The sequence below is a fragment of the Carlito syrichta genome, unplaced genomic scaffold (assembly GCF_000164805.1).
Source record: "Carlito syrichta isolate Samal-C Ts95f unplaced genomic scaffold, Tarsius_syrichta-2.0.1 Scaffold308231, whole genome shotgun sequence".
Classification (NCBI taxonomy): domain Eukaryota; kingdom Metazoa; phylum Chordata; class Mammalia; order Primates; family Tarsiidae; genus Carlito; species Carlito syrichta.
In genome coordinates, this window is record NW_007252327.1 from 31,288 (window position 1) to 40,756 (window position 9,469).

Genomic DNA, 9,469 nt, shown 5'->3' on the forward strand with positions numbered 1-9,469 from the left:
TGAGTAAACTGAGGCAACTCAGAGAAGATGGTGGCTTCTTTAAGCCATAGAATCTGACTTGGCCTACCTGGCTTCAACATGAAGATTTTTCTCCTATATGCCTTGCTATCTCTTTCCTTAGTTTTAAGTTGCTTCCCTTTTGTCTAAGTGACTATTAAGATTCACTATAAGAACAGAGATCAAAAGAAAGAGAAAAAGAAACAGAAAGAAGTGGAAGGTAGAAAAAAAGATAAATTGACAAATTCTGATGGTAAAACCTGGCAAAATAACTATAAGCAAAACTCTGAGTGTCCAAGTCCTGTCAGATAGTTTCACCATCAAAGGATCGATGTGCAAAGCTCAAGTGTCTGTACTGTTAGCAGTCCATGGCTTTCCAAACACTTCAAACACTTGTGGCCATCCACCAGTAAGACTGATACTAACATCAAAGTGTGCAGCACTGGAAGATCCTGCAGAATTAGACCGGAATGAGAGGACTTTGGGAAATAAAAGTGCAGATTACAAAACAAGTAGATTCTTTTAATGTTCAAGGGAGCTTTTTCTTGTTTAAGTTTTCCTCATTGGAGCATAATTTGAGTAGTTTCAGATGTTAATCACATCATGGAGGGGAGGGAAAATCCCTCCAGAGTATTATTTTTTCATGTGGCTCAGTGTTAACAGGCCCTTTAAAACGGGAAGAAACTCGTAAGCTCCCTGGGATAGTTTTCACAAGCCATCCATAAGCCCTGCCGTCGGGAACCCTATCGTCAGGCTGGGCAGGATGAGGGCTTTCCATTCCTTAAGTCATTGCCTCCTTTTGGTGAAGAGAGACCCTAAATATTGCAGACCCTTCAGCTCCTCTCTGTCTGGATGGACATGTGCTAATTACACTAGTGGCATTCACAGAAGCCAGTAGATAACCAGAATATATTTTTCATGAGCACAACTTCCTCAAAGAATGACCTTTTAGAAGAAAAGGGGAAACTAACAAGAAAAGGAGGCTTAACCTCTCTCTCGGCCACCTATACCAAATGTCCATGCTTTGGAAAATTCCCTCGACTTCTGAAGTATCTCTAAGATGCCCATTTCTTGAGTAAAAGTCTCATATGACACAGTAGAACAAAACTCCTCTAGAAAAAGTTTTGAATCTCAGAAAAGGGTAGATAACCCATGGATAGGGGTCTCTTTCAGGAATGAAAGCAAGGTGGCTCAGGTTATCAAGATGACCCTTGTAGACTCAATCTCGGTCTCCAGGGAGGGTCACTCTAGTTTTGAGCTTCTCTCAACAAGTGTCTATGTACAGATTTCTTGGGCTTGGGGACAGAGAGAGCAACTATTTAGCAATGGCAAGTTTTGCTGTGGAACACTGTGAAGAAAATAGCACTTCTAGCAAATCAAACTAGCATCAGTACAAATCACAGGTTTTTAATGACAATTGAGACTCACATGGACAATGTCACTGATTAACTGATTGATGACTTTCCACAGTCATTAGTGAGGTCAATTCACTTTCCTCTTTTCCTGTTATCTCTCCCCTACCCCTTCTCTGGGGGTACTAATCTGATCCTCTGAGTTGTGGGGATAAAGACAGAGAAAAGGAGAATGGCTGCAGTTTTTGGGGGGAAGGGGTTTCAGTTGTCTTATTCTTGGTGTTGTTTTTGCAGTAGACTTTCTTTGAATGCCATGTTGAATTTCTAAGATGCTTGAAATAAACTGATATGAACAAGATAGATATATTATTTTGCTAATGTTGTAAATATTTTAGTTTATTAGTTAAGCAAAATGTCAAAAAAAACATGCAAAAGCTTCAAATGGCGTATCTAACATTTTTTAAAAATGAAATTAGGCTTTTCGCTTTGTCGAAATTTAGACGTAAAGTTATTATAACTGACAGATACCTAACATAATGTGACCTATTACTGATATATAAATCTGAAATTAACACTAAAATTAGATATCGTTATGTCTCATATAGACCACTGTATATATCTTTAGTAATTCACTCTGGATAGATATACTAGAATCTTTTTATTTTAAAATCAGAAAAATTCTTCTTTACCAAGAATTTTAATACATCTATTTTATTACAAAATAAGACTTTCTTACTGAAAACTTTCAAGTTACACAGAAGTAAATACAAAGCGAACGAGTCTATGAAAGAGTTATGGCAGCACAAGCAGACTAATACATGAGTTTCCTCTTGAGTCAGTGAGGATGCTCTCACCTGAGAAAGCCTAATTAAAAAGGGCCTACATAGGAAAGGCATTTTATAACCTTTCTTAAGAACTTCCGAGTTTCAGGGAATTTTAGGATGAGGGATCTTAGTGCTTCACAAGAGCCTGGGTTCCTTTATCTTTTCACTCTCCAATTCCCTTTGGGTATTTCTGCATTCTCTCATGATTTTCTAAACTGCTGCCACAGTTGCAGGTGTGTCATTCAGACAACAACTTTTTGAGACAGAAATGGGAATATCTGTGACTTTTTCAAAGTGGGAAAATCTTTCCAGCCCTCTGAAGAATATGTACACTAATGTTTCACTGTCCAAAATTATCATAAACAATGAGATTGCCACCATCAATTTACTTCAGATTTTCCCTTGGGTAGATAGGAGTAAGTTCAAAAGATCTATTGTACAATATGGTGGTTATAATAGCAATGCATTGATTCTTGAAAATTGCGAAGAGAGTAGATTTTAAGTGTTCTCACCACATACACACACACACACACACACACACACACACACACACACACACACCAATAAGTATGTGAGGTAATGTATGTGTTAATTAGCTCAATTTAGCTATTCCATAATGTATGCATATTTCAAAACAGCAAATTGTACCCAATAAATTTACACAATTTTTATTTATCAATTTAATAAATAGATTTATCTTTGGGACTGAGAAGTATTGGTTATGTGACAAATTCCTCTCCCCCAAATTTAGCAGCTTAGAACAATAAACTTTTATTATCTCACACAGTTGTGAGTGTTAGAATCTGGCAATGGATTAGTTGGGTAGTTGTTGTTCAGGGTCTTTGATGAGGTTAGGATAACTAACATCTGAAAACTTCACTGGGGCTGGAGAATCTGCTTCCAAAATGTCTCACCAACATGGCTATTGGTTGGGAGTCTCAGTTCCTTGCTGTCTGTTGGCTGGGGAGCTCAGTCCCTTGCTGGCTACCTACTAGAGTTCCCAGTTCCTTGCTGGCTCTTGGCTAGGGGTCTCAGTTTCCTACTGGCTATTGGCTGGAGGCTTAAGTTTCTTGCTGACTATTGACTGAAGGGCTCAGTTCTTTTGTTGGCTTGAAAGGGATGCTTCTTTTCCTTGCTGGCTATTAACTGGTTGTGGAGGTCAGTTTCTTGGTAGCTGGTGGCTGGTGTCTTCAGTTTCTTGGTGGCTATTGGCCTCAGTTAGTGGCTGGTGGCTGGTGTCTTCAGTTTCTTGCTGGCTGGTGGCTGTTGGCTGGTTGGTGGCCTCAGTTCTTTGCTGGCTATTGGCTGGTGGCCTCAATTTCTTGCTGGCTAGTGGCTGGTGGCTTCAGTTCTTTGTTGGCTGTTGGCTGGTGGCCTCAGTTTCTTGCTGTCTGGTGGCCAGTGGCCTCAGTTTCTTGCTGGCTAGTGGCTGTGGCTTCAGTTTCTTGCTGGTTATTGGCTGGGGGGAGCTTTAGTTCCTTGTCATGGGAATTTCTCTCTGGGGCTGCTCATGACTTTGCTGCTAACTTCCCCTAGGGCAAGCACTGCCAAAGAAAGCAAGGAGGGATCTGTACTGCCTTTCATGACTTGTACTTTCATGTCACATACTGTCACTTCCACTTTATTCATCGGAAGTGAGTCACCAATTAGGCTCCACCTCTTGAGAGCTTGTTTGGAGGTTGTAGCAGGGGATCACAGCTACTCCTATAAATTTGACCGAAGAATAGATCTCCTCTACCAGGGAAGGTCGTCCTCTTTGACTAAGAGTGCAATCCACCTCTTAAAGAGAGGAGTATCATAGAATTTGTGGACATATTTCAAAACCATCACAACTGCTATCAGAGGAGAGCAAATAAAGTGGGGTTCTTTTAGAAAAGAAGTAGTAAGGGGAATCGATGAGGAGACATTCATTGCACCTTCCATTTCTAATTTGACAGTTTTTTATTTTTAATTATGCACACTTGAGTTTTATCAAAAATTTTTTCAACTGTAAAAATAAGTGTGTGATTTTTTAATAAAATGCTAAAACACCTTGTTATTAATGGGATTCACTCTTGAACACCATTCTGTATTAGGTTTTGTATATTGCTGATTTGACTTTGCATCTGTGTTCAAAGGGAGGACTGGCTTTTTCTTTATTCTTCTATTGTTCTTTTCCAGTTTTGGTATTCAGGGTATACTAGCCTCGTAAGATAATTTGGAGAGCTTTTCCTCTTTTTCCGTTCTCTGAAAAATAGGTTATGTCTAGCTGTCTGTCTCGTTCTCTGTTTTTGTTATCCTTGCTCAGCCTTTTGTGGCTGGAGAGCATCTTTAATATAAAAATTTGTCTCCCTTAAGTGTTTGGAATTTTTTTCCACTACTTTTTTTCCTAATAACCATATTTAGCCTTTGGCTTCACAAGAATTCCACAATTTTAGTTCCTCTGCTTTATTTAGAAGACAGTTCTCAGGCTTTATTCTGGTGAAAAACGCCACAGTTTCTGTGGGATACTAGCCTAGTGCTTCTACAAAATTTTAATTAGGCCATCCCTCCAATGGCTCACTTTGGATCCATGGCCCTGATGACTCTAACCTGAAGTTTTTGATGGAAAGAGGGTAAGTTGCTTCTCTGATGGTCCTCTCCTACATGTGCTTGGAGTTATGAGCGCTGGGTTCTGGTTTCCCCATAAAGCCAATCTCATTTGCTTTGTGTCCTACAGAAATTTTTTATAATCCCTGGTTGGTTGATGATAGTCTTCCTTGGTTTCTAGCACTTTTAGGGGCTCATTCCTTTTGCTGTTATCTCTTGAAATTTCAGTCAGGCTTTGGGAGAAAGGGTAATAAACCCCCATGTAATTTTATTCAGTCTGCCATTTAGACTGCCACATGCTGACGACATTGAACTTGACCTATCACATATGTGTGCTCCACAACTGTGGCACTAAGAATCCTTTATCTTTAAAAATGTACGTTTTTATTGTGGGTTTCATGATAAAAGTAACACGTACATGTTAGAGAAAACTGGGAAAATACAAAAACATAGAAAGAAGAAAAAAGTAACTACTGCCCAATCACCTCAAAACAATTAGTTTTACCAGGCCTGGGAATTTTCTTGTGATCCTATTAAATATATATTTGTACTCATGTAGTATATATTTGCATATCTTTCTGTTTAGCACTGCACTAGAAGTTTGTTTTAGGTTATTGTACGTTTGTAATGTAGTATCATTGTTGAAATCACAATTTCCATGGTTCTAAAATTCTGATTTTTTTTTTTTTTTGCCTGATTATGTCCTTTCATGTTCTTTATAGCACGTAGCTCTGTTTTATATAGGATTTGCTTCTGGGCTTAGGACTGTTTTCTGTGTCCAAGGATTGTTCATCTTTTATCTTTTTATGATCCTTCCTATTACTTTCGTTCCTGTAGTGTATTTATATAGTTGCTATGTTATTTCTTTACCATAGGCAGCTCTACCAAGGCTTTCTCTTTCATCTCAATGTTAGTGAGTCATCCTGGTTTCCTTCTTACTTACCTGAGACCCAGAATGTTGAGGGCTGGATTTGCTGTCCTGGCTGCTTTCTGGAGGGCCACCTCAGGGAGGACCAGGGCAGCCAGACTTGGTGAATGAGTTCTGAACTTTCTGCTATTATTTAATATAAAGCCCCATAATGTGGTTAATTTCATCTACACAATGGAATTTCTTATTTCCTTAGGTAGTTTCCTGAAGCCTTAAATCCTTCTCCCAGTTCAGAATGCAGCACTTCAACTAAGAGTCACTCCTGTCACTTCCGCCAGCAATCCCAGGAGTCTCTCAAATGCTCCTGCCTCTTCTTTTCTTAATAATAGTTTTATTGAGATATAATTCACACACATCATTTATCCTTTTTAAAGTGTACAAGTGAGTGCTTTTTAGTATTCAGAGTTGTGCAGACATTATCGCTACCTAGTTTTAGAACATTTTCATCAACCCCAAAGGAAATTAGCAGTTTATCCCATTTTCTTCTCCGTTTCAGTATTCAAGAACCACTAATCTGCTTTCTCTCTATGGATTTGCCTTTCAGGACATTTCAAATAAATAAAGTTATGTAAGGTGTGACCTTTTTTGACTGGCTTCTTTCACTTAGTGTGATGTTTTTGTGTTCATCCTTGTCACATCTATTAGGATTTCTAAGTAATATTCTATTGTACAGGTATACCACATTTTGTTTATTCTTTCATCAGTTAATGGGCATTTGGGCTGTGAATGCACTTTTTTGACTGTTGTGAATAACGCTACAATATCCTAAGAGTTTTAAGAGGGGGACAGTTCCAAGGGTTTTGGCACAGACATTCTTAGATGGGGTGGGGAGTGGGAGGGCAAGGAGCAGCAGAGATTCCCCCTGAATGTTCCACCCCATCCTCCTGTCCTGCACTGGGCTTGCCTTCATTTGCTTTGTGTTCTGGTAAAGGCTTGTGTATTGCTGGGCTCTTTTTCTGTGTCTCGTTTCTGACTTCTGCACAATCCCCTGTGTCTCTTCTAGTCCAGAAAACCAAGGCTGACGAACCAGGACCACTTTCTCCTTCACTAGAGAGACACCACTGTGCATGCATGGGCCCTCCTCACCTGCAGAAGCTCAGCGCTTGCATTTCTTCATCCTTCCCTCCACTATCCCAACTTGCCTCTCCCCATGCTGAGCAGATGATGCAACTGCCTGGGATTTCGTGGACTCACCTTCTTTCTCTCCCTTCCACTGCTTGGAGCTCATCAAGTTACTTTTGGGTCTCTCTCGCCCTTAACGCTACTTTGCAAGTACTATTATGAGATGTTGGCCTTCTCTCTGAGTGCTGGGGTTTTGTTCCTTCTGGTTTTACCTATTTTTGCTCATTTCGTTGGTTTTACGGGGAGGGATAGTTTATGATTTGGCTTCACTCTTTCTGGGAAAACCTTCAGGTAATTTTCCAAAATTAATACAAATTGTATATTTGTATGCTATGTAACAGTACATTGAGTGATTATAATATGATTTACTTAAGAATTCTCCCCTATTTTTGGACATTAAATTTGTTTCCATTTTTGGCAATCATGACTAATGCTGGGAATGGCAAAAAAAAAAATCTTTTTTGTTTTGAGATCATTTTGGGGGATTAAACTGATAGATATATAATCATCTGACCAAAGAACAGGATGATTTTTCCTTGAAGCATCTATGCCAAAGTGTGTCCCAAAAAGATTATTTTAATTTGCACACCTACCAGCATGGGGCAAACATTCTTCTCAATTGGGGCAAACATGCTTCTCTGATTGAATCCTTGTTTTAACCAAAACAAAAAACAAATCAGTGAAACATACAAGTAACTTCTTATTGTTAGAATTTATAGCACAGTGGGTTAGAAAGGGCATAAAAAATCATTGCAATTGCCTTAAAAGGCATAATGTGTGACCGTGCTATCAACATTTAAAACAAATCAGTGTACTCTTTGATTGTGAGGGTTTATTTTCTCTTAACTTTTAAATTTTTTATTTTAAAATTGTGGGGTACAATTCAGGTTAGGTATGCAAATATTCATTATGCAGGTACCCTTGTTGATGAGGTATGCCCACCCTTCCCCAGGCAGATTTCCGCTACTGCCAATCCCACTCCCCACTCCCCGAAACCCCCCCAGTTTCCCCTCTACCGTCAATCCTTTAAGTATAGTATTAAGATAGTTGTTCAAGGTCCAATTATGAGTGAGAACAAGTGATACTCAATTCTTTGTTTCTGTGAAAGATCACTCAATATTATAGACTCTAAGTCCATCCAGGTTGCTGTGAAGTTCATGATTTTGTTCTTCTTTATGGCCGTGTAATATTCCATCATGCATATGTACCACATTTTTTTTAATCCAGTCCTCTCATGGACAGCACGGTTGATTCCATGTTCTTATATTATGAACAGTGCTGCAATAAACCTATGTGTGCAGGTATCTTTTTTATAGAGTGATTTGAGTTCTACCGAGTATATTCCCAGTAGGGGGATTGCAGGGTCATATGGAAGGTTGATTTTTAGAACTTTTAGAAATTGCCACACTGTTTTCCACAGAGGTTGTAGTAGTTTACACTTCCACCAACAGTGTAGAAGTGTTCCCTTTTTGACACATCCTCTCCAGCATCTGTTATTTTTTTAGTTATTGATGATGGCCATTCTGACTGGAGTTAGGTGGTATCTCAGTGCAGTTTTAGTTTGCATTTCTTTGATGACTAGTGAGGCTGAGCATTTTTTCATGTATCTGTTGGCTGCTCATATGTCTTTTGAGAATTGTCTGTTCATTTATTTTGCCCACTTTTTAGTGGGGCTGTTTGTTTTTTTCTTTTTCTTTTTTTTCCTTTTCAGCACGTTTGAGTTCCTTATAGATCCTAGATGTTAAGTCTTTGTCAGACATGCTGTTGGCAAATATTTTTTCCCAGTCTGTGGTTTATTTTTTAAAAAGGTAAAAAGACATTCCTATCTGTGTGATTTTGCAAGCTTGGGTAAAATTAAGTAGATTATTTGGAATCTTAACTTTAGCTGGTCACTTTTTGTTTTTAATAGTTTTATCAAAGTATATATGCACATTAAAATATAGAATATAGTGCATATTTTAAAGTGTACCATTTGATAAGTTTTAACATATGTATACATGGGAAACCAGCACCACAATAAAAATACTGAACATTTCCATCAGCCCCCAAGGTCTCCCCTGGCCCCTGTAATCCTTCCAGACCCTTCCTACCTTCCCACTAGCCCATCTGCTTTTGATCACTAAAGATTAGTTTGCATTTTCTAGAGTTTTAAATAAGTGAAATCATAAATTATGAACTCTTTTTGGTCTGGATCTTTTCAATAAGCATACCTTTTTTGAGAGGTATCTATGTTCTTGTATTTACAGTTTGGGGCCATTACTAAAAAACGCTCCCTGAACTTTTGTGTGCAAGTCTTTGTATGGACAGAAACTTTCTCTTCTCTTTGGTAAGTACCGAGGAGTACAATGGCTGGGTCATATGGTAGGTGTATGAGGGGAGGACCCCAAAAGACCCGGAATTTATTTATTAAAAATTGCAAGCCAGGCTCGATGGCTCAGCCTGTAATCCCGTGCCTTTGGGAGGCTGAGGTGAGTGGATTGCCTGAGCCTGCGGGTTCAAGACCCGCCTGGGCAGCGAGACCTCATCTCTACAATAAATCAAAAAATCAGCCGGGCGTGGTAGCGCAGGCCTGTAATTCCGGCTACTCGGAAGGCTGAGGCAGAAGGATCACCAGAGCCCAGCAGGTCGAGGCTGCGGTGGCCGGGAGCGGCCACTGCACTCCAGTCTGGGCGACAGAG